This window comes from Amblyomma maculatum, chromosome 10, assembly GCF_055883805.1.
Source record: "Amblyomma maculatum isolate TAMU_Amacu chromosome 10, ASM5588380v1, whole genome shotgun sequence".
NCBI classification, from domain to species: domain Eukaryota; kingdom Metazoa; phylum Arthropoda; class Arachnida; order Ixodida; family Ixodidae; genus Amblyomma; species Amblyomma maculatum.
This window is the reverse complement of record NC_139353.1, coordinates 100,756,847-100,781,817: the sequence shown is the minus strand read 5'-3', so window position 1 is coordinate 100,781,817 and position 24,971 is coordinate 100,756,847. Positions and strand designations below refer to the sequence as shown.

Sequence of the window (24,971 nt, the reverse complement as noted above, 5' to 3'; positions counted from 1 at the left end):
CTTGTGTTTGTAGAATGTGGTGATTTGGTGGTGTGTAGAAAGGATTGATGCGGCCTCCTGCGCGGAGTTGGGTGCCTGATCATCCGGGGCTCGGGTAGAGAGTTCTCGAGCCAGCGCATGAACGCGCTCATTACCGGGGATCGAGGCATGCCCTGGGATCCACGTTAGATTAAACGTTCGGTCGAGAGATGTGGCGGTGGTAAGAATATAATGCGCGGCCGGTGTCGCCACGCCGTTTAGGTAGTGGCGGTATGCCGCCTGAGAATCTGTACAAATTTCGGTAATGGCTTCGTCAATGGCTGAATGGGCAAGCGCGAGTGCGATGGCGGCTACTTCCGCTTCTGCAGGCGAATTAGTTCGGATAGTGGCGGCGGACCCCACTCTGCCATCCTCGTAGGCAGCGACTGCAGTGAAAAATCTTACTTTAGAATTCCCTGCCGCGTCGACATAGAGGATATCAGAGCGGTTGCGGTATCTTTTGGTGTAATAGCTGGCTCTAACTTTCCGCCTTTCCTGATAAAGGCAAGCGCCCATGTTGCGTGGTAGCCCCTACCACGCAACATATATGTGGTATATGTGATCCTGCGTGCCCGGAGAGATCATGAAAGGTGTAGCACTTGCTGGGGTGGCGATGGGTGGATTGAGACGGAGTTGTCGCAGTAGGCATCGTCCTGTTTCCGTGCGACTGATTAATAAATAAAAATGAGTATAGCAAGTTGCTCAGTGTAGGAATTCGAAACAGAGCCTCCCTTCTCAGTGCACGCCTCAGCCGCATTGTAAGCGAAGGAACGCTTGTACGCGCGAACTTGAGCCGAAAGGTTCTGCATAGTATATAAGGGAAATGCGCAATAACTTAGAACACAGGAAGAAACACATACAACAGTTCACGAGCGCTGTATGTGTTTCTTGCTGTGTCCTCTCTAAAATATTGTGCATTTCTCTTATATACTATGCAGAACCAAATAGCCCGACAACACGCTCTTCCGAAAGGTTCTCTCGCAGAGGCCGCTAGGGGAAGCGATGACGTAGCCGCTATAACATGTTGTTGTGGCTGTAGGAATAAGGAAAAGAAAATGCATGGGCCTGCAAGTGGCTCTGTAGCTGAGCCACCTCCGCTGCCTCGTTGTTGTGGCTGTAGAAAGGAGGAAAAGAAAATGCACAGGCCTGCTACTGGCTCTGAAGCTGAACCACCTCCGCTGCCTCGTGCAGACAGAAGAGAAAGAGAGAAAAAAGAAAAGGAAAAGGGAAAGAAAGACGCGCGCCGCAACAACAGTTGTCATCCACCACCGAAGTGGTGGCGGGGGCAATGACTGCCTACAACAGATAAAAATTCGGTGGCAGGCTAGCCCCCGCCGCAAGCGGCGGAGACTTAAGCGTCGGAACATGAGTTCGCTCTTGAGAGACGTGCAATGAAAGTGGTTGCGTCTACCAGTGCCGGGCGCACTACGGTGTCTCTTGTGCTATCGCGCTCCATTCTTAGGGGCGAAGCATAGGCGTCCTCCAATTTTTTTCTTTACCTTCTTCCTACAGCCACAAAAAAGACGACATCACACAGCACGCGGACGCGTCTTCGTTTCACCTGCATAAAACGCAACAGCCGCGGTGGGGGTCAACCCGGGGACTACTGTGCCAGAGTATCCGGGTTCGACCACGGCCGCGGCGGCTGCGTTTCAAAGGAGGCAAAACAAAGAGACGTCCGTGTGCTGTGCGATGTCAGCGCACGTTAAAGTTCCCCAAGCGGTCGAAATTACTCTGGAGCCCTCTACTATGGAACCTATTTCGTTCTTTCTTGTTTCTCTCCCACCTTTCTCGTTTCCCCTATGGCGCAGTCCGGTGTCCACAGAAACACTTGTGACAGATACTGCGCCTTTCCCTTCCTGTGAATCAATTATTATTACTATATTATGAGCAAAGAAAAGGTATGAATATTTAAAACAAATGACATGCACTAGGGGAACACAAAATTTTCTTAGTTTCGCAAGACTAATTTTGTTGACTATATTTCTCTATTTTTCAGAGCAAGAAGAAACTGAACTTTCTTTGGAGTTCCGTATAAAACACTACAGCACACCACACATGAAGAAATGCTTTGATGAAGTTCTAGACGGACTGCGATCAAATGGGAACTCGGGGACTGTCACCACGTTCACATATCCTCGCAATTGCTTCCCATTTGGACTTTACCCCTAGTGATCAACAACGTGAAGAATAACTCTCACTGCCGGTGTATTCTGAATTCTCCAATAGTTTGCGTGAAATAGAAATTCAACTTCACGGCATTGAATTCCAATCGTCGTCCTTTCTTATCGTCTTAACTCGATCAAGGTGCTATCTGGCACCGTTTCTGTTTTCATTTGCTTGAGGCTGCGAGAATCTCTCCCACGACGTAATGAGTATTCTTGCAGTTTCTCGGATATGAAACGACCCAAATAATTATTTACCGTCATGTGATAATTTTTATAATGGTTAAGGCACTCAAGCAGCACATCACCTTTGGGAACGATGATGCTGCTGTGTTCCAAACAATGCCGTCAATATTTGACTCAAATTGGCTCTCAGGGCTTGGACTGTCATTCATGCCAATATTTCTTCACCGTACAACCAGTTTGAGATTACCGGTATGAACCTATTGTTAACTTTTTCATTCGCCGCCTGGGTGGCGCAGTGGTTACGGCGCTCGACTACTGCTCCCAAGGAAGCGGGATCGAATCCTGGCCTCGGCGGCCGCTTTTCCCTGGCGGCGAAAATCAGGGCGCTCGTGTGCTGTGCGTTGTCAGTGCACGTTAAAGAACTCCAAGTGGTCGAAATTTCCGGAGTCCTCTACTACGGCGTCTCTCATAGCCTGAGTAGCTTTGGGACGTTAACCCCCCAAAAACCAAACCACAAACCAATCATTCGTAGGCAACCAGGGAGAATGTCTGTATTCCAATGGCATTTCCAATGTTGGCGAAGCTGAGGATTTCCCAATGACGGCCTTTAAAGGCTTTTCGTTCATGTCTGATTTTAAACCTGCGCAAACCTGCAGCAAGGACCAGTAAAACGGACCAGGGACGCGGGACTGCAGCCGGTTAAGAAGCGCAGCGCGTCGGTCAGCGGCGGGTCTACGCATGCAGGCAGTAACGCACTCAAGGCCCGAGGCGAATGGCAGCGCATCGAAGTTTCATTCCCACCTTCGTCCCTTCCCTTACGGCGCGGTTCGGGTGTCCACAGAGCAAGTGTGACAGTTACTGCGCCTTTCCCTTCCTGTGAACCAATTTAATTTAATCACTGAAGGTGGCGGCGGACATCGACAGAGAGCGTCAAAAGGAAAAATTGGTTCACAGGAAGGGAAAGGCGCAGTAACTGTCACACTTGCTCTGTGGACACCCGAACCGCGCCGAAGGGAAGGGAGGAAGGTGGGAATGAAAGTGGAAAGAGAGAAAGAGGAGCCGTAGTGGAGGGCTACGGAGTAATTTCGACCACCTGGGGATCTTTAACGTGCGCTGACATCGCACAGCACACGGACGCCACTTCGTTTCGCCTCCATCGAAACGCAGCCGCCGAGTCAAAAGGAACCAGCAGATCGAAAACGTGAGTTTTCCCGGTCCCATTGTTCGTGTCTCTGTCTGCGTTCTAGCCGGTTGGGTAGTCTTAAGAGTGCGTGGGTCCGCATGGAAAACTGCTAAGTTGAAACCTCGGTAGAGGAAAAGAACTAGAAATGGATAGAATGCTGATTCAGGAAGCGGAACCGGCGCGGTTAAAGGAAGCGCAAGCAGAATTGCAGATGCTAAATGGAGGGAATGCGCCCATTTTCGGGGGCAATATGCTCGATTTGGACCGCTTGACTGAACTTGCAATAGCGGAGCGCCATGAAGGTGATCGGAAGATCGCTATGGCAACACGGTGGTTGAGGGCAGTGAGCGCAGAAGTGCCCGACATAGAGCCAGCAGTTACGCCACCGGATGAGGAAAACAGAGCAGCTTTACTGCTTCCTCGGGAGGCCAGCGACGAAAACGAGCTGCCCGGTCAGAACAGTCAGGAAGGCATTCAAGTGCCTGTACGCTCTACGAGCGAGGGCACGGTCATGATCGCCGACCCGTCAGGGAGGCGTGAAGAAAACGAGCCAGTAAAAGAAAGTGTATCTTTCTACGAAATCGATGGCTCGGCGGTAGAAAGCGTCCAATTTAGATGCAACAAAACTGCCTCTGGGCCAGTGATTTCTCATTGAGATGAAGCGGCTGTTCGGGTTAGCTGTACCGATGTTACTACATCTGGGCCATTTATTGCTCATGTCGATGGAGTAGCTCTTCAAGACAGCTTTATCGAGGGCGCTGGTTCGGTGTTTTCGGACGTGAACGCAGACGCTACTTCGGCCGGGGCCCGAAAACGCATGTTTCGGTGCACGTGAAACCGACGAGAACGATGGCTCTCAGTGCAGCAAAGTTCCCGAAAGACTAGCTAGTATTCCTAACGGCAAGAGCGCGTCCTTTAAGGCAAGGAAGGGCGACGGCCGGGTCGCGCCAAACTCAGAAATTGCCGCACAGCGGTCGAATGCGCATGCAGGTAGTCCTAACGCGTCGATCGAAGGTGAGGTAGCGGCACGAGACAAGCGTGAACCTGATTGTGTTCCGTGCACACCGCAGAGCTGGGTAGACTCGTTGTCATGTGCCCTGCATGATTCGGATTTAGAACCTACGGGTTTTCTGGGTATTTTCTATCCGGGAGGGCACGAGCCATGAGTGTTCACTCTGGTAAGACTGCGGCCCAAGACATCGCACGCCGGCTCGAGCGCATACAGCGGCAGGGGGAGCAACCGGGGAGACTCAGGTTGGCTTTCGCGGACGAGACACTGGCGCCAAAGAGCGCTGAAGCATTGCAAGTGTGCGTGCATACGTGTGGGTATTCGCGAGGATAATCGGTGTGCGCGAACACGAAAACAACAAAGTTCATGCCTGCGCATGAACTTGGACTTCGTGCGAGGCGCAACTTGTGCACGCAAATCGTGTGATTGTGTGAAGCGATCACTCTAACATTCTAGTTTTGTTTTGCTTTTTATGCTTGTGAGCATGATATTTTGTTTGTTGTTGTTATGCCCTCATAATATATAAGTATTGTTTGTCCATATGTAGTGTGTTGGCGTTGTGGTCGCATTGGGGCTTTGGCGCTAGGCTTCATCGGTCCCTTGAAGGAATTAATTCTAAACGACGCCATTGGACCCCGTGTAGAATCTTAGAAGGGGCTCGTAAGGGACTGACGGGCACAAGAGATTAGCGCGGGCCCCGATGGAACGCTAGCTATGACGAACGCCTAACAATGGCACTGCACTCATGACGACAGGAGGGTCGTGACAGGACCGCTCTGTTCTTAGCTTTTCTTTTTTTTTTTTGTACACCGGGTTGAGCGCGCTGTCTCGACCTCGCGGGGGCAGGTGACACGCTCATTCAATGCAAGCGCCCAATGCAAGGACGTGACCCTTGGAGTTTTACATTTCTTTTTTTAGAGAGAGGGCTTAGGTCCTCTTAAAGTTGAAGGGGGCGCTGGACGTCGGAACGAACCAATTAGGTTGATGTTCGTTATCATTGGTCACTGCGGAAATTAAGGCTGGACCTAAGGCGGTTAAAACCGAGCCCGAGGACACGGTCCGGAGTTCCGGACTAGGTTTGGATGCTCGGCATCGTCGGCTATGCCGAGGTAGGAATATTTCCCTTTTAGCTGGTTCCAACCTGTACCTCTCCTGTAAATGTTGTAAATATTTGCTGTGTGTATAAACTTCAGTTTTCTTCTCAACTCCTGCCCTAAAGTCTTCGCTCGTACCGTCTCCGACTAGGCGTCTCTTGCGCAAGGAACTTCCGCTGCAACACGGTATACCGTCTCTGACGGCGCACCCCTGGTGCACACGGCTAAAGAACCACCAACGGAACTTCACTTCCGCCATTTTCGAATTCTCATTTAAAATAAACATATTGCCTCTATGATGGAGTTCACCCACTTACTTACACTGACTTTCATGAGAATGCGGTAGTGCTGGCACAATTAAAGCATACCGATTTATATTTTAGTTTATTATACAATTTCTCCTCTCCGGTGTGATCCATAACATTTTTAGGTTCATTTCTGCTCTTCTAACGACAGATATAAATTTTAACTGTTTTTTTGAAGCTTTAAAAAAAATGATCGCTTTTTCTATTGTCTGCCCCGCCGGGGTGGTGCAGTGGTAAGACGCCCGACTACTTTGGTGGAGATCCGGGTTCCATTGACATATTGGCTGGAAGAGGTCGCACATAGATGGCGCGTCTCCACAGTTCTGGGATACGAAAACTGTCTTCCATGAGAGTGGTGTGTTCGATACGGAGCCGAGCTAGAAGACGGCGACCCGACTCAGTCTGCGATAAACGCGTATAGTGGTTTGTAAGGTGCGCCTCCCGGAGCTCCTGGAAAGTATTTATTACCCCAAAGGCCATACGACGGCTGTTTGAAGTAGTCATGGGAAAGCCCACGGCAGGCTTAATAATTTTGCGAAGGATGATCTCAAGGGTAACCTCGTCTTGTTTCCGTAGGTGGAGATAAGGTGTCGAATTGAGAATCCACCTGGCACGAGCGGACGCCATAGCCCGACATTATGGCAACAAAACAGTTGCATACTACGTGGACGCCTCCGGCCCTCACCATGAGGGATGGTACATGGCGGCTGTAGTTCACAACAGCAAAACGGTTAACGGTCTCACCTCAGAGCTCACAGCACAACACACGCAGAAGAGGTGGCGATTGCTCTCGCGGTCTCACAATGAAATTCAAAATACATAATTACCGACTCGCGAGGAGCCTGTCGGAACGTCAGACAAGTTTGGACTCCCTTCCTAGCCTATCTAATATATTCAAATTGCATACGGTTTGGCAGCACAGATTCAAATCGTACACCATAGCCCATACTCTGAGTTCAAGTTCTTCCTGCTATTGTGCTATACGGCCAGCAACGAACTTAAAAACGTCGTCGGGCCGAGTGACCACAAAACACCCAGTTTCAGCATCTGCTTCAGTTGCGCTTCGTGTTTCGTGACAAAAGCAGCGCCTTAACTTAAAAAAACAATTTACAATTGAAAGAACGCCTTTATGCTAGACAGAGCCCGGCATTCTCCGTCGGTGATGACCCTTCGTAGCCGGTATGGAGCAGTGTTTCTAAAGCATCAGTTCCTAACGTTCTGTGCTCTGTAGTATGGGGCTCCGTAATAATTTCAACCACCTGGGGATCTTCAACATGCACCGATATCGCACAGCACACAGATGCCTATGCGTTTAGTCGGTGTTTCGATGGAAATGAAACGGAATTGCGTCTTTGTGCTGACCCACGAGCTAACGCTCCATGATTGAGTGTCTAGAAACACGTGCTTGTGTGTCACACCTCAGGATAAACGTTATGCACACAGGGACGAACGGAACAAGGTGAAAGGTTAACGGACTTCACATGTCTTATTCCGTTTCGGAAAAAACAGCACCTAAGAAATTGCTTTTTAAATCAATGTGCGTTTTGCAAAGTTGCATGCGGTCATACTTTGTTCTATGTCGAACCTAACGGTTGTTTTATGACGTCCACACATGTCGGTTGAACGTGTGATTTCTAACCCATCTCTTTAAATACCTGCAATATCATTTAAATATTTATGTCAGCTTCATGACTGAGGGTCTACAAACACGTGCTTGTGTGTCACACCTCAGAATAAACGTTATGCACACAGATAGGAACGGAACATGGTGAAAGGTTAACTGACTTTACATGTCTTGTTCTGTCTCTGAAAAAACAACACCTAAGACATAGCTTTTTAAATCAATGTGCGTTTTGCAAAGTTGCATGCGGTCATACTTATTTTCATTTCGAGCCCATCGGTAGTTTTACGATATCCACACGTGTCGGATAGACGTGTCCTGGTAGAAAAATTTATGTCAGCTCCATGATTGAGGGTCTAGAAACACGTGCTTGTGTGTCACATCTCAGGATAAACGTTATGCACACAGAGACGAACGGAACATGGTGAAAGGTCAAAGGGGTTTACATGTCTTATTCTGTCTCTGAAAAAAGAGCACCTAAGACATAACTTTTTAAATCAATGTGCGTTTTTCAACGTTGTATTCGGTCGTACTTATTTGCATTTCGAGCCTATCGCTCGTTTTACAATATCCACACGTGTCAGATGGACGTGTCTGGGTAGTTCCTAACCCAAATTTAAATATATTTATGTCAACTCCCTGAGTGAGGGTGTAGAAACACGTGCTTCTGTGTCACACCTCAGGATAAACGTTATGCACACAGAGACGAACGGAGCATAGTTAAAGGTCAACGGGCTTTACGTGTCTTATTCTGTCTTTGAAAAAACAGCACCTAAGACATAGCTTTTTAAATCAATATGCGTTTTGCATTGTTGCATGCGGTCATAGTTTCATTGCGAGCCCATCGGAAGTTTTACGATGTCCACACGTGTCGGATGGACGTGTCCGGGTACTTTCTAACCCATCTCTCTACCTGCAATATAATTTAAATATTTATGTCAGCTCACTACGGTATAGATCGGGAGAAGCTTGCGCAATACATACTGTGAATGAGATTGTTGTATATGCTTATGTCTATCTTTATCTGGCAAAATATTCCACACTGTATAAATTTTCATGTATATTGCCATTCATAATTCTATATATATTCATTACACACAGCGAATTTTTATTGTGTAGGTAAATACTGATTTTTAATGTATTTGCTCGTTAGGATGTATTTTACGTGCACTTTCCTTTGTTCTTAATCATGTACATTTTTTATTTTGGTCATTTGTAGCCACTCATGTGAATGTTCAATGTCTAATAAACACTTTTCTAAAGAAGCGAAATAAAAAATTACAATGGATTAGCGCTGAAAGTTTTGGCGTATCAACATATCATTCATTAGGTTTATCATATCAGTCCGAAATAAATAAATAAATAGATTGGGTTAGCCCTACCGAACAAAATGTGCAGCGATAACTTCGTCTGTGGGCGCCCGATCTTCAGGATTGTCGCGCTTTCAATTATTATGTGATTATATCAGTCGGAATTAAAAAAAAACATAACTGGTTAACGCCGCTGAACCGATAATGGAGCTAGAGCTTAGGCTGTGGGCGCCTGAACGGGGCATCGGAGCCGCTGCTGAACCGAATAAAGAGCGAAAGCTTATTCCTTGGGCGCCCGTGCGTGGCATCGATCGCAACTAGCAATCGATCAAGTGTCATCCACGTCTGTATATGGCCCATTTTTTTGCCCAGTTTATTGATGCCGGCTCACGCTTTTCCGCTCCACTATGTCAGCTATGCGCGGCGGGTCGCGCATGCTCACTGTGGTGACTGCTGTTCTCTACGCGCTGGTGCGCACATCTGCTGGGTATCGGTGGTAAAAATATTTAATAAAAATGTTTAGGAAGTTATTTCGGTGGTTAGAGTCCTCCGTCCAGAACGCCATTGACGTAGGCTGCCATCCGCTCTCTTTCGACGAGTTCTTTTTGTCTTCTAGCATCCGAGCTGGTCAGAGCGGCCTCCCACCCCTCTTGCGTTGGCAGGTTAATAACAGTAATAGTCTGAATTCGTTGGCAGTCCCACACCTTATGGTACAAGTCCGACTTCTTCCCGCAGATATTTTCATTGTGAGTCAACTCCCTCTGGTTCTATTGTGTGTAGTTTTCGCAGGTTGTTAAAAGTGTTGGTCTGTAGTTTGCGGAGGTGTACCTCCTCCCCATTTTCTAGTGGCTAAACCGGTGGAGGGCAGACCCGGCGAGATAATCTTACGTGCTGAAGTATTTCAGTGTAAGTTAGCAATGGGGTAAGAGGCTGCACGATATCCGTATTGGGTGCCCGGGGGAGAAATACTCGGTCTGAGGCGTGCGCGCTCTCGCTCCCTGGAATACCCTGGTAACCTGGTATCCATACTAATTGTTTATGTGGGTGGGTAGACACGAGTGTAACTATCTTGCAGAATTTTAGTTTCTAGCGGTGCAATCCTGCCGCTGGGGTAATCGCGATATGCTATCTGTGAATATGTGAGAAAGTATTCTCAGGTAGTGTGTTTTGCAGATAGGGCAATCGCCACTTCCGCAGTCAGTGTGTCTTGGCTAGGCAGTGTTAGTCCGTTTATTGTTTTCTTTTGGTTCACTACCACAATGGCCGCCATTCTCCGTTCAGGACAAGCTGCATTGACATAGAACACACCTCGCGCCCGCCGTAATGCCTTTTTAAGCTTCAGCTCGTGCTTGCCGTTTTGGCTGGTGATAATAGGGATGCATATTCCTCGGCAATTGAGTTTGCTTGAATTGTCATCTCCATGAGGCTGGGATGTCGATTTTAGAGTCTAGCTGTCGGGGGCAAGTATTCCTCTACCCTTATCCACCCCTGTGGCTAGCATCCCGTACCTGAGAAGTCACAGGGTGACTACGGTGAGAAACATTCGTTATGGTTTAAGCAGAGCTTGAACCTAGCGATAGTTTTAAAGCAGTGTGTGTTGCAGTGAAATCCAGGGTTACACCGCCTTTTCAACGTGCGTTTTTTTTATTTTCTCTTTTGGTAGGCATTTGAGGAAAAAGTGGGCATTATACTTTTCGATGGACACCCCTGAAGTGTGGGCACCTAAACAGGTCAAGGTCATGTTTTCATAATCATGAAGGACAAGCTCTTCTCATTTTTTCAATTTCTGTTGGTGGTAGTGAAAACGTTTATTAAAATAAATAGTTGCATGGAAGTTGCTCTAGGGTCAGGCTTAGTGCCCTTCCCCTCACAAACACTAAATGGAGTCCCTAGTACGGGACCCTAGTACTAGCAAAAAAACTACTTTAAGATTGGTGCTCTGAAAGCAGAAAAGTGGCATAATGTTAATGATGTAAAAATTAAAAGTCAATAAATAGAGTGATGGTATAGTTAACCAAAATAATTAGGATATAGGGAGAAAAATGAGCATGATAGCTACTGCTACCAGCCCGTTCCAAAGGGGACGCTCCTATATTCCATCCATCCATCCCAGTGACTTCCACTGCCGCCATTGCCCGTTTGACCAACGCCTTTCGGGCTTTCAGGTCGGAGCAGGCGAGTAGGGTCACCTCCCCGTCCTCCCGTGTGGTGTTTGGGTTAAATTTCTGTCGGATTGCCCGGGGCTTTAAATTTCAGTTCTGAGCAGTCTTCATCATCGCGGTGTTCCACCTTAGTAATGCAAGATGGCCACCACCCTCAGGTACAAAGTGGCAACGCGTGCTATACGGTTCGTTCGGCTGTGAATAGTCCGTTCGGCTGTGTTGAAAATATTTGAAAGGAAATCTTAAGGTCTTCAGTCTGGAACCCCATTGGCGTAGACCGCTGTCCACGCTCTTTTGACGATTTCTTTTATACTACTTGCGTCCCTGTTGGTCGGAGCTGCCTGCACCTTCCTGCGTTGGCTGGATAATAATAGTGAGAGCCTAATTTCGTTGACAGACCCACACCATAAGGTACAGGTCCGCCTTCTCCTGCAGCATTTGCATTGCGAATCAACTCACTCTGGTTCTATTGCGTGTAGTCTTCGTAGGTTGTTAAACGTGTTGGTCTGTAGCATGCGGAGGTGTACCTTCTCCCCTTTATTTCGTGCCTAAACCGATGGAGGGTAGACTCCGCGAGATAATTTTGCAGGCTGAAGAATTTTAGAGAAAGTTAGCAATAGGGTAGGAGGCCATGGTTTTGCAGGCTGAAAAATTTTAGTGTAAGTTAGCAATAAGGTAGGAGGCTCTACGAGATCCGTAGTGGGTGCCCCGGAAAGAAATACTCGGGCTAAAGCGTTTGCGCTCTCGCTCCCCGGGATTTTCTCGTAACCTGGTATCCATACTAAGTGTTTATGTGTGGGTGGGTAACTACGAGTGTAACTATCTTGCAGAATTTTAGTTACTAGCGGTGCAATTCTGCCCATGGGGTAATTGCGATATGCTGTCTGTGAAAATGTAAAAATGTATCCTGAGGTAGTATGTGTTGCAGCTAGGGCAATCGCCACTTTTTCCGCAGCCAGAATGTCTTGGCTGGGCAAGACACATTACTGATTTTGGAGCCCCGCTGTGACGGTCGTCATTCCTTGCTCGGTACCCGCAACATCGATACAGAACACGCCCTCGTACCCGCCGTAGTGACTTTTTATAGCTTCCGCTCGTGCTTATTGTCTTGACTGGCAAAGATCGGGTTGGATATTCCTCGGCAATGGTATTGCCTGGAATTGTCCTCTCCATTAGGCTGGTATGCCATTTTCGAGGTATAGCTGTCGAGTTAAATTGATTTCCAAATCGTTCAAGACTTGTTGGCCCGTCCGTGTCATGGAGAGCCATACCACTTGCGCGTTAAAGTGTGGCTCTATCAGCTTATGTGCACACAAAATTTCTCGCCTATTAAAGGTTTAAAATGTGTGACGTAGCATTAACGCCAACCTTTGGTCTTTGCAACCGTAAAAACAATGTACCTTGAGAAGGAAGTGGCGCTACATTGTTCAACTGGTTTCAAAGAATGCCGAATGTATTTGTTACGCTTTTCTGTCAACACCCGCAGTGCACTGTAAAGGAACACCAAATGTGGGAGTCAAAGCGTCTTTGTTGTGTTGCCACGCCCTTGCTTTTGAGCTGTTTTATCTCGACTCTGCATTCGCCATTTAGCTTTAGAACAAGAAACAGGTGCCAAGTGGAGGAGTTAAGAATAATTTTGACCACTGGGGTGTCTTTAACGTGCACTGGCATCGCACAGCACACGTTTACGTTTGCGTTTCGCCTCCATCAAAACGCGGACGCCGCTGTCGGTTTCGAACGGTTACTCAGGATCGGTTGCTGAGGGCCTTAACCACTAAGCCACCGTGGCTGGTATGACGGGCGAAACAGTAGCCGCAGGAGGACGCTGGTTGTACTAAGCGAATAGAAAAACCGGATTGGGAACCTACGACTGTAATTCAAATATCCGTAATACTCAATGGGGAACTGCCTTGGACAGCTAATGATCTTCATTAGAACACCGATCAGTGGTGCGCTCAAATACATATTCTAACATACGTATCTTCTTACGCTGAAATGGTGACCCTATGGACAGTGGTAGAAAAACCGCAGTGGTGTCTAAACGTTAGTTCTATTCGTACGCGTAAAACTGATTTTTTTTTAATCTACTCCAATTTCGGTTTGGGAGTCGAACCATCCATGTGTTTGTGTCCAAATGCCGAATTTCATGTTTGCAGACTGGTGCGTGTATAGCGAACCACTTAACGTAGACACATGGGGGTGGTAGAACCCATTCGTCTAGGCAAGGTCTATGCGAATTAATATTGTGATAAAAACCAGCTTAAGCTACACTAATCTACGGTGGCTCCATTTTTTAAGCGATTGCTTCAATAGACAAGGTAAAGAGAAGGTCACAATTTGCTTCCGGTGGCCTTCGAACAGCTTCCAGGTCATGTAGGAACTTAACCCGCATTGGCTAGCTATGTTCCTTTCAAGTGTTTGGATCAAGGTTGAAGTAAAGGAATAAAGGTCAACTGATGGAAATAGCTAAGCACGTAAGCCGCTGTAGAGTGAGACACAGGATCGCTGACGTGAATCTCAAGTATATATGAGGCACGTCTAGACCGCAGCCACGCCACGGACTCGGAGGAAGAGCAACTGAGCAGCTGTGCCTCTTACAATCGTCAGCTGGCTGCAATTTTCCGTCCATCGCACCCCCCCCCCCCCCCCCCTCAGACCGATATTTACACTTCTGCAACCGACAAATAATACGAAGCCAGTTCTGGAGACCTTATTACAAAGTGTCGACACACATTCCAGCCCAGATCCCGATGAAACAAAAACACAGACATGAAATGAAACGAAATAACAAGTATGAGTGTTTCAGTTCAGTTCAGGCGTTCAGTCGTGTCCGACTCTTCGTGACCCTATGGACCATGTCACGCCACGCTTTCCGGTATGAGTGGTTACCGTAAACTATTTATCCAAAAGATCATATTCCACCTTATACGCAACGAGAGCGAGCGGGAAGAATATAACTAACAGAAAGAAATTTCGGCTCAATAATGTCACTCTTCCTAATTAGTGGCGCCAAAGAAACCATCGTCCGTATTGAGGAATGAAAAGACTTTCGGTTAGCACAAAGAGTAGCCTTGTACTTCGGCAACTTAATGATTTTAATGGAACTTCACAATAGATCAAAACCTTATAGCCGAACAATCTCAAGATTCTGAACATAGATTTAAATATACTGCCGTTCTGGAGAGTCAGATAAGCTATCAATAAGATGCCTTCTTTATTCATGCTATAGACAGACGACCCCAAACAACGTCAACCGGACGAGAGAGACCTCTCTGTTGTGTGCCTCATGGGCTTCGCTCGTCCTTGGTACGCTTACAAGAAAAAAAGAACCCAGCGTGTTTTATTTCATACGTATTAAACTTTACTATTGGTGCTAAACTTTACTAATGGGCATTATATGCTTGACCAGGCAGAACTCTTGCCTACAATTCTTGCAGACTGGAAACTCTCATTACCGCTCACCGTTTTCTGGCGTATACACAAAGAACTTGCATATGTGGAGCCGTTTGTGACCATCAACGAGCCGGGGTGGAGGGGGCGTAACAATAAGGCATGTTTTTCTGTGTTACTCTATAAGTGTACATATGTTCTTCAAGTTCAGTTGTCGATAATGACCTCAGCTGAAATAAGTGTACTTCATTTGCTGATACTTCCGCTTGAAGGGGAGAATGGAAGCTTTAGAACGTAAGATGACGCCATCTACGGGGGCCAGTCCTAAATACGCTGGTGCTGTAATTCACGCGAACAGGCAAGAGTCCCTGCTAGCAGCTTTTACATCGCACAAGGTAGGCCGTTGTTCACGAAGCTCAGTGGTGGCAAGCGTTGAATCGTTGTCAGTGCTCTATATAAAACACGCAAGTTTGTCTTCTAGGCTCAAAAGTTATGTTTTCGATGTAATGCCCCCGGGGATTTTAGAGTAAGTAAACAATGTTGATGATGATGATAAAGCATTACGTGCAGAGGTGTCCGTCAATAATAACTGTAATAAAGAACTGCTTGTCGCTATTATACTTTCTAACTGACCGTTTCTTTTTATGATACTCTCCCTTGCTTCGTAATTGCCTCACATGCAATCTATGAATATCAACAGCCATACTCTGACGCGCAATATCTGTAGAGGTGGCGTTTTCTACTTTTCAAGTCATGTTGACACGATCTGTATGCACATTTTTGTCAAAGGTATTTAAAACTTCTTGGCTAACTGCTGCTACCGACCACGACGACACGTCACTCTGGGATCCATGCCACCTCCGGCCTTTCAGGTCACCTACACAATATTCCTGCGCCCTCTAAATGCGTACGCACAACTAACGTTAGCCGGACGGGAATTGTGGCGCACCGTTAAAACCTTTCTTTTTTTTATTTGCTCAACGGCACCTATTGAGCGGGTTAAAACAAGAGTATCATTATTGACGGCCGGCATTGTCCATGTTAGTGATGCTAGTTTGAATATGTTTGGGTTTCAGAAAGGATATCCTTTCATGGTCCCATTTTTCATACAGCAAACAACAAAAATGTTCAGAAAATTGTTCCTGATGGCTTTTAAAAGCCGCTATTAAGAGCGCGTGTTATGACCTGAACGCGAAAGGGGCATATCTTTTTTTAAAATTAATGGCCTTCAATTCAAGATTTAAAGTTATTTCCTCACGGCTCATTTCCTTTCTCCAAAAACTATACCAACTGTGATGCGGCGCGGAACTGCTTTTTATATCTGTTTTTATTCGACCTTTGCAAGTATACAGCGCCATAAGCATGCAGCCCTTACTGAGCAAGAAGTAAGAGAAAGGCATCATTGAAATGTCACCTACTGTTTCCCTTTTGGGTCAGTCAGGCAGGTCCCTTGCTCCGCCCCTCTGGCATTCTCCGACGAAGCTCGACCAAGCTTGGCATTTCCTGATTATTATGAATTTATTTACAGATTGCGGGCATTTGGTACATATCACTCGGAGCGCAGCGTCTCCGCACGACACTCCAGTTCAGTCTCTTCTGTCGTCTCTCTCGTCCCTGCGTCCACCGTGCTCCCTCCGACCTCTCTCTCCCTTCGAGAGTCCTCCTCGCCAGGCCCAAGGCTGCCTTCGCGTCCCAAGATTTCAACTCCTCGCAGGTTCAAACACTTCCCAGAAGCCGGCGACCGTTGCAGGTACCCGCTCCCAGCCGCGGGCAGCGGCCGGCTCGGATGGCACCTGTAGCGCGCCTTGCGGCAGCCCATAAATTGTTCGCCCTTGCCGTCCCCCAGGACGGTTCTCCGATCCCCACCGCCGCTTCGCTGCTCTGGTTTCGGGAACGTGTTCAGTCAAACAACACTTTGCGGGACGCACGGCATACACAGACACGCAAATTCGACCGTTCGTTCTCCCGGTGCTTGGAGCAACACACAGCGCGCACGACAGGATTGTCATGGCAAAAAAAATACGCTGACTGAAAACTTACCGCATGATCCATTGCGGAGGGCTCCTGCAATGCAAAGGAGAACGGTATATATCCTTTCATCGTGTCGCTCAATATATTCCTCGCACCAGTGGCAGTAAATCGCATACATTTGCCTGCCTCAAAAAAAGAAATTTCTTTCTCCATGAGCATAAAAAATATGTTCATATTTCTTTATGAAAAAGCCCGCGACGGCTTTTCTACGCCCATTCACGGTTTTTTCCGTTTGCGAAGAAGGTGTTCATGATTCTTAAGTTATTTCGCTCTGCAAACTCAACTAGTAACTGCGATTCCTAGAAATAATGCCATAATCAGCCACTGCATGGTCTCCTGCCTGCTTTTTCCCTACCTGGGGATTGCCATTAGTACAGTGCACTTCATCTTTCCTTTCCGCATTGCCAATTCTACAGCTTCATAAATGTTTTCAGCTGCCTGGTCATCATGACTACGTGTAGGTGCGTAGGCTTGTACAACCTTCAGTTTATACCGCTTATTAAGCTTAGTTACAAGGCCTGCCACTCTCTCATCATTGCTATAGAATTACTCTACTTATATGACCAGCTATATACTTATTGACAATGAAACCTACCCCTAGTTCTCGCTTCTCCGGTATACACATATAGATATACAATATTGGGTATACATACCTTTTTTTCATTTGGCTTGACAGAGACGAAGACTGCCCAGTGAGCTGCGAAGTTGAATGCAGCGGCGTCCACTTTGTCTATGCAGTTTTTCGATTAGTCAGTCTCCAAACGCTGTCTCATACTTTGGATTACTCACCAGTGTCGAGTCTACTTGATGCCACAGTCTCTCTCACACACTACGCATGTGTCCGAATGAATTCTTCACAAAGTCCGCTTCAAATATCCGGGCCGCACTTACGAAAAAAATAAAAGAGTGACTAGTCACACGACGTGCCTACACATCCTCTTTTGCAGGTTCCCGTTGACTTAACTCTTCCATAGGCCCTATCTCAGCGGTTATACTCCGTCTATTACGCTATGGCAGTCTGGCATCACCGTTTGGCAAGGCGTTCCTCTCTCTGTTCGGGCGCCTTCGCTGCTTCCTTAGCTTTCTTACGCTCATTCTCTCTTTCAGTCACATACGTGCAACTTTTTACCCTCTGCCGGCGGCTGCGTATCGACAGAGGCGAAGCGGGGAGGTGGTGAAGGGTGGCTTTTCCTTGCCCTACGGGGCTAGGACGGTAGGTCAACGCTGCTTGCCGTGGGGGCTAGCCAGCCACCAAAATTTCTTTGTTGTATGCGGGGAGCGCTGCGAACGACCAAAGAGTGCGGACACAGTTTTCATGGGCTCTGTGAATTTTCGCCACCTGTCGCGGAAATTGACCAGCTACCCACAAGATTCTTCGTCAGGGAACGAAGAAAGCTACAAGGACCACGCGGAGTGACCTGTTTCGGCAAGTGAACTTCGTTTCCCGCAGAATTTTCGGTTTCTCATTTTCACGGACCATGTCGACCAGCTAACCCTAGAGAGCCGCCATTACCGAGCTGCCGCGGCGAACGCTGCGGCAGAGTCACTGACGCCGACGCCGCACATCTACGGCACGGCGCGGGAAGTAGGGCAGACTCTAAGGAAACGACAAACATGGAAATTGTTGACGGAGAGAATAAAAGCCCCGAGGATCAAGGCTCATGGTTCACCGTGACGAAGTCAAACGCGCTACCACTCGAGATCGCGGAGGCGCCGACACACGAAGGAAAATGCGACACGAAGCAAACATCTACGACGAAGGAAGGCGGACGCTTAGCACACCAATAAATAGAGACGCTGCGGACGCGTTTGCCGCCGTGTACGTACAAAATCATTCTGCGGCCGAGAGGCGGCCTAACAAAATTGCTACAGGGTGGAAAAGTGACCGCGATAGACGCAGTGAAGATGGCGGTAGGACTCGATCCCTCCAAAAGCAAGGACGACGTCGTTATACTCAACCACAAGCAGAACTCGATTATGGTCGGCACTAGTCAAAAATAGAAGATGGCAAAGTATTCAAAAATTACCCACATCCCCTGCGTTGAAAATCGCATCGACACATTTGCCCACTTAGCGTCTCCCGAAAATTGTGGGAAAGGCGTAATACATGGCATACCTCTGTACCACTCCGTGGAGTACATCTTGGATATGTTGGATTGCCTCAACAATCCTCGAGTTGTTGGTACCCGGAGGCTTGGAAAAGACTCCAAGACGGTGCTTATACTCTTCGAGCAAGCTGAGGTGCCCCGATGGATCTGCTATTGAGGCATGCCTCTGAAGTGCCAACTTTATCGCAAGAAATATGAAGTTTGTGAATCGTGCGGGAGACTTGGAAACCGTTCAGATGTCTGCCGGACTCCGACAACCTAAGATGCAGGGGGTGCGGCATGGAGCACCCACCACAGGAGCATCGCTGTGAGCCAAAGTGCAGGCTCTGTGGAAAAGATCGTATTCTCGGAGACAAGAAGTGCAATAAAATGTATCACACCCTGCATCACGTTAAGAAGAAGGCATGGGACAAGCTGACTCAACAGCAACAGCAGCAACATCAACAGCCGCAAGCTCAAGACTAAACCCCGACGGGTCGGCGCAGCAGATCGAAGAGCAAGCAAGGGCGATAGTTCAAGGCCAGGGACGAATCCTTTCCCCGCCTAGACGGCAAGAAGACCGAACTGGTGGAATGTTCCAGCTCACGGGACCCGGCAGACGCCTAGTGGCGGAGCGGCAGCCAGGAACAGCAGGGGGTGAATTTCGCAGATATGGTCTCCCAGACGGAATTGCCAAAGCTAAAGAGATGAGAATAGACAGCTTAGAAGCATGCTACAAAATCTTAATGGGGCAGTAGATTCCCTTCGAGGTCAAATTCAAAATCTGCAAAAGCAGGGGCAGTCAAAATCTGGCACAGCCGCTAATCTCAATATCAGGCCCAATACGCAGAACGCTAAAGAGGATAGCATGATCACTGACACGGCTAGCCCTCCACCTGTAAAACGGAAAGTAAGCGAGGATCTCTCTGAAGAAAAGTCAGTAGAAGAAAGGGTGACCCGAATTGAGGGGGTGCTAGATTCGATGGCCGCCTCCCTAAATCAAATCACCTCCAAACTCCAGACGCTTGTGGGGGCAGTGCAAAAAGAAGCTGAGGAGTCTTAAGTACTCCGGAACAAGCTGCTAGGCATCAACGCCTGGCAGCAACACATCGAACAGACCCTTGCGAGTAAACATGGCTCGCAAGGCTAAGTATGAGATATGGCAGTGGAACTGTCGCGCATTCCGAAGGAACCGGCCGGTGCTGCAGCAGTTCCTCACAACGATAGAACATGCGCCTCTCGCATTAGCACTTCAGGAAACCGGGGGCCCGGCTAAACTGTCGGGATATCAAGCATTCCACAGCGATAAGGGGGAGGGAGCGGCAGTGACAGCTTTAGTTAAAAGAAATATGGCAGCAGTACAATACGACCTCGCATCGCCAGAGATGGAAATTGTTTTTGTGGAGATTATCCTGGGAATCAGTCCTAGGGCCAGTATCTTCCTCCTCAATATTTACAGCTCACCGAGGCAGCGCAAGGCCAGATTCAGGACTTTGCTCCGAAAAGCAGAGCAAGTCAGCGGGGAACATCAGTTAGTGATAATGGGAGATTTCAATGCAAGACACCCTGCGTGGGGATACCGTACGCGTTGCCCAAAAGGGGGGCATTTTGGGAGGATATACAAGACCTAGGGTGCACTATACATACAGATCCTACCTGCCCGACACGAATTGGGAACAGTGTTAGCGTCGATACATCCCCCGACCTCACACAATCTAGCCGCACCCTCAGTCCCCAGGGGAACAACACGCACATGAACTTCGGTAGCGATCACTACATAATCGCGCTTAAACTTGGGGGTGAACCCGGCCCAAACGTCGTGCAAAGCCGGCGATAGTGGAATGGGACAAATTTCGGGACAACAGGACAGGCGACAATGAAGGCAAAATAACCGCCCTCGACACGTGGGTTGCACACCTAAAGTCCGACGTCAAGGCAGCGACTAAATATCTCGATGACGTTAACGCTCCGGATTTAGTGGATAGTCGTCTTCGCATTTGGGAAGCAAAGGACCGAATGGAACCGAGACTTAAGGGACAGCGGTGGAATCGTAACCTAAGACGCAAGATAGCTCGGCATAACAAGGCCATTGAAGATTACGCTTGCAAGCTATGCGAGCAATACCGGGGGGATCGATGCGAACACATGGAGAATAATATGACCATGCCTAAGACCTGGGAACTTCTTCGTCACCTTCTGGACCCTGAGAGCTCGAAAGCTCAAGTAGGCACTAACCTCATGAAGATTAGACACTCCTTTCCAGGAGATGACGAGAAGTTCTTTCGACAGTTACAAGACTTATATGTTGGCGATACAAGAAGGAGGCCCCTTCCAGAGAACATTAGGGGACGCCAATGATGATCTTGATGCCCCTATTATCACGGAAGAAGTGAGAGCAGAGATTCTTCGGCTTAGAACCAACACGGCACCGGGAGCAGATGGTGTCACTAATAAAATACTACGAAACCTAGATGACCAATCGGTAGCCGCACTAAGTCAGCTTATGCAGGAGTGCTGGGAGAAAGGCGAAATACCTCAGCAGTGGAAAACGGCTGACATTATTCTCATACCCGAGCCTGGTAAACCGTTTCGGATAGACAATTTACGGTCAATATCCCTAACATCATGCTTGGGAAAGCTACTAGACCCTGTTATCCTAACCAGGCTCACCAAATATATCGAGAGACACGACCTTTTCCCGCGGGAAATGATAGGCTTCCGCTCTCATCTCTCGACTCAGGGCCTCATGGTCCAGTTGGAACATGGCATTATCCGGTTCAAGAGTAAAGATGCTAAAGCCATCCTTGGCCTCGATCTAAAGAAGGCATTTGATAATATCTCGCACCAGGGAGTCATGGACGGCCTATCAGCAGTGAATGTAGGGACAAAAACGTATAACTATATCAAAAACGTTTGAGTGGACGAGTGCCCGCTTTAAATTCGGTGATAGCACATCACTTTTCCCTCTGGCCAGCAGGGGTACCTTTTTTTTCTTTATTGCCTGATGTCGGCACAATACACAAAACCACTTACAGGGCACAATGAATTCATTAATACAACAATCAGCCACGTGGGTTGTGGCGTCGTCATGCTAAAATTCTCTTAGGGTCACTAATGGCTCCAACCTTCCGAGCGACTCGGGAGCTTCAGGAGCAAGTTTCTGAATTTCAGTATATCTATTCATGCCTTCCCGAAAATAGATCCGTGCTGGCCGTGCGTCAGGATCGCAATGGTATCCTGCCAATCTCGAGCCACAAATACAGTGGAGGGCCATTAGCATAATAAGGTCAAATAGCACCCCATCCTCATTCTCTACTGGCAGCACCTAATACCATGCGAGTCTAATGGAAATTTCTTTTTAAAGTCCTTTGTAAAATATCCCAAAAGTATACCCCTTCCCAACAATAGGAAAACGTGGTCTATAGTTTCTGGCTATTTACAAATTAAGCAATGCGAACCCCAAGGTAAAAATAAATTCTTCCGTTCCAAGAACATCTTTACTGGCAGTGTTTCCGTGTGTAACATAAAGAAAAACGTTTTTGCATTTGACGGCACCTGCATCGCCTTCACCCGCTCAAGTACGTCGCTTCCTGGTCCTCCACTGTATAAGGCCCTGTACATTGGTATGGGAAGAACTACGTCACACAAATCCTTGTACAGCTTCTTCCTGCTAACAGAAGATAAATATTCATAAGAAAATCGAACAGACAGGAATCGCACACTCACGACAACTTCTCTAAAATAATCAAAAATGCGTCCCGATACAGTTGCGGTCGAGACAACAAAGGGGTACTCCTCAGGGCTCGATACTCTCGCCTCTTTTCTTCAACGTAGCAATTTATTTATTTATTTATTTATTTATTTATTTATTTATTTATTTATTTATTTATTTATTTATTTATTTATTTATTTATTTATTCAAATACCTCACGGGCTCCGGTTGGAGTATTATGTGAGGGGGGGTTACATAACTGGGGTGCGAAACAGAAGCATGTAGAAGATGGTTATTTTAACATCGTTATGTTCAAAACGTTAACATTATACAATGGCAAACACAAGAAAAGAGAACAAAATTTGGAAAGCACACTATAGAACACACTTCCGTAACAGCACACTTCAGAACAAAATTTTGCTTATTTTTTCTTTGAAAATAACATAATCTGAAGTGTGAACAATGTTATCAGGAAGACTATTCCAATAAATGATGGCACGGGGCAGGGCTGGTGAGTTGAATGCAGTGGTTCTTCCCGAAAGGCGTTTAAAACTGAGGTGATTATGCAATCGGTGAGATGTGCGGGCCGGTTTTGTGAGAGGTAGTGTAAAGGAATGATGGCTATATACAATTTTATGGAAGAGACAGATAAGTGCTATTGTTCTGCGAGATTCTAAGGATGGAAGGGATAACGACGCCTAATGTTAGTTATACTGGAATGTCGGCAATAGTTGCGAGAAATGAAACGAGCGGCACGATTTTGTACGCGCTCTAGGGAATGAATTAAGTAATGTTGGTGGGGTGACCAAATGGAAGATGCGTATTCAAGTTGTGGGCGAACAAATGACAAAATTACCAGAACTACGACGTTACCCTCATTTAAATTCTAATATTTATGTTGACAACATTACACTATGGATCAGCCGGGGTAGCGCTGCCGTAATTGAACACACGCTACAAGAGGCGGTGTACACTATCGTGCGGTTTGTAGCAGAACGTGGACATACATGCTCGCCGGAAAAATCAGAACTCTTCATTTACAATCCACGGTGCCTGCGGAACGAGCGTAAAGTGGACATACAGATTTAGCTGCAAGGGCATCAAATTCCCCAGGTATCGCAGATCGGTATACTAGGTCTCCTTCTCCAAGATAATGGCTACAATGGAGAAACTATTAAGAGGATTGAGCGGCATGTATCTCAAACAGTTAGCCTCATCCACTGAGTTTCGAGTAAAGGCAGAGTATTAAAGGGAAAGAATCTTCTGCGCATAATCCAGGCATTTATCATTAGTGGAATCAGCTATTCTACGCCATACTTACCCCTTAAGGCAGCAGAACGACAGAAATTAGAGAGTCTCATCCGCACAAGTATTAAAAGAGCCCTTTGACTCCCGCGCTGTACTTCCACCGCTAGCCTCCTGCAAATGGGCATCCATAACTCATGGGATGAGATCGCGGAATCGGTGCGCACTTCACAGGTAGAACGGCTCCGCCTAACCGCAGCAGGCAGATCCATTCTAGAAAAACTGGGCATCGACACTTGAGGAGTCGCTCAGACAAACTCTGAAATAGACATGGCTGTACGGGACAGGCTATGGATGCCTCCGCTGCCAAAAAATATGCATCCGAACACCATACGGAGCATCGGGAAAAAAGAGCTCAAATGCTCAGTAAGGAATTTAGCCGCTTGCCGCCGGAGGAAGTAGCCTTTGTAGATGCTGCCGGAGGGGCAAGCCCCATTATGGTTGCAGCGGTTACGAATGGGTCGGGTAGACCGATCACCGCGGTCACCCTTAGAACTAGATCTCCTGAGACAGCTGAGGAAGTGGCGTTAGCTCTGGCCTACGCCCAGACAAAGGCGCGTTTCGTGATCTGCGACAGCAAAACTGCCATACGAAATTACAGTCGTGAGTTGATTGCTCTCCAGGCAATTCGAATATTACACCAATCACCAATCTCGCGAACTATACAGCTGATTTGGACTCCAGCGCACACTGGCGTTCCCGGCAACGAATGCGCCCATGCCATGGCTCGAGGGCTCTATCACCGAGCCGGCGGCAGAGAGCGGGGATCATAGAGCGTGCCAAATCTTACACAGAAATTCTGCAGCATAATAGACTCAGTAGACGGGTGGCTGCTCCGCCAGCCCCTACCCTAAATTGCAGGCAGGCTGTAGCCTGGCGTCGCCTTCAGACTTGGACATCCCTACACCCGCTCCTGGGATCAGAATTATGTGCAAACTGTGACTCGAGAGGGACTCTCGAGCACATCCTCTGGGACTGCCCCTTTTCTCTCGGGAGGGGTCTAAATCTAACGCCGCAACTCTGGGAGACCATGCTACGCTGCTCGGACCCTGGGCTCCAGCTAGCCGTGATCCAGCTGGCCTGGGACGCCGCCAGCCAACAACGTCTGCCGGCCTGCGTCGGAGGCGGGGCACCCGCCATCCATCCCAAGTGACGGAGAGCCGGAGCCTCGTCATCCGCTGGAATAAATAAAACGTTCTGCTCTCTCTCTCTCTCTCTCTGTTGTAGGCCGTCATTGTATTGTGTTTTTGTGGCTGTAGGAAGAAGGAAAAGAAAATGCACGGGCCTGCTACTGGCTCTGTAGCTGAGCCACCTCCGCTGCCTGATTTATTTATAGGAAGGGAAAGGCGCGGTACCTGTCTCACTTGTTTTCTGTGGACACCTCAACCGCTCC

The 24,971-nt window shown here is 47.7% G+C and overlaps 1 pseudogene; it reads left to right on the top strand.

The window, feature by feature from the left end:
• Positions 1-3,802: 3,802 nt before the first annotated feature.
• LOC146177137 (uncharacterized) overlaps positions 3,803-24,971 on the top strand; it is a 29,366-nt pseudogene continuing 8,197 nt past the window's right edge.